Consider the following 530-nt stretch of genomic DNA (forward strand, 5'->3'; position numbering starts at 1 on the left):
AGAAAAAGCTGCGGTTTTAAAAATAACTGCGTTCGTGTGGACAGGGCCTGAAACTGAGACTTTCGAAAACGATGGTGTGGCTGCCCACATTCGCGCTGCGTATCCTTGACGACCGTCAAGCGCATCATGCGCATTGTTGTACCCATAGATATGTATGGGTAGAATCCCCATTCCAAGCACGTAGACGTAGTGCCGATCCTAGACTTCTAGGGGCCTTACGCAAAACTGTGTTGGCAGGGGCGGGGGAGGGGGTTGGTTATGAGTGGTTATGAACGAATGAATGAAACGCATTTGTCTGTGTTTCACTCCGTCTCGAATCGCGCTCGCGGAAAGCGCTTGAGAAACAGTGTCTCTTCCGCGGCTCGGTACGCTTTCAACTCGTTTTTTTAGTCTCGAGCAAGACTACGACATTTACATTACATGATTTGACTGATATTTACATAGAAAGGGCAACAGCGTACTGCATTAAAATAAATGACCATTCATGTTTTCATAACCGCTGGCCAAATTCAAAAACGAAACTAAAATTA

At 46.0% G+C, this 530-nt stretch overlaps 1 protein-coding gene across 1 annotated transcript in view; it reads right to left on the reverse strand.

Moving 5' to 3' along the window:
* Nucleotides 1-530, reverse strand: part of LOC107757390 (glutathione peroxidase 7) — a 13,958-nt gene that overhangs the window by 2,369 nt on the left and 11,059 nt on the right. The window lies entirely within an intron of this gene.

Source organism: Sinocyclocheilus rhinocerous, unplaced genomic scaffold (assembly GCF_001515625.1).
Source record: "Sinocyclocheilus rhinocerous isolate Xijiao unplaced genomic scaffold, SAMN03320098_v1.1 scaffold3248, whole genome shotgun sequence".
NCBI classification, from domain to species: domain Eukaryota; kingdom Metazoa; phylum Chordata; class Actinopteri; order Cypriniformes; family Cyprinidae; genus Sinocyclocheilus; species Sinocyclocheilus rhinocerous.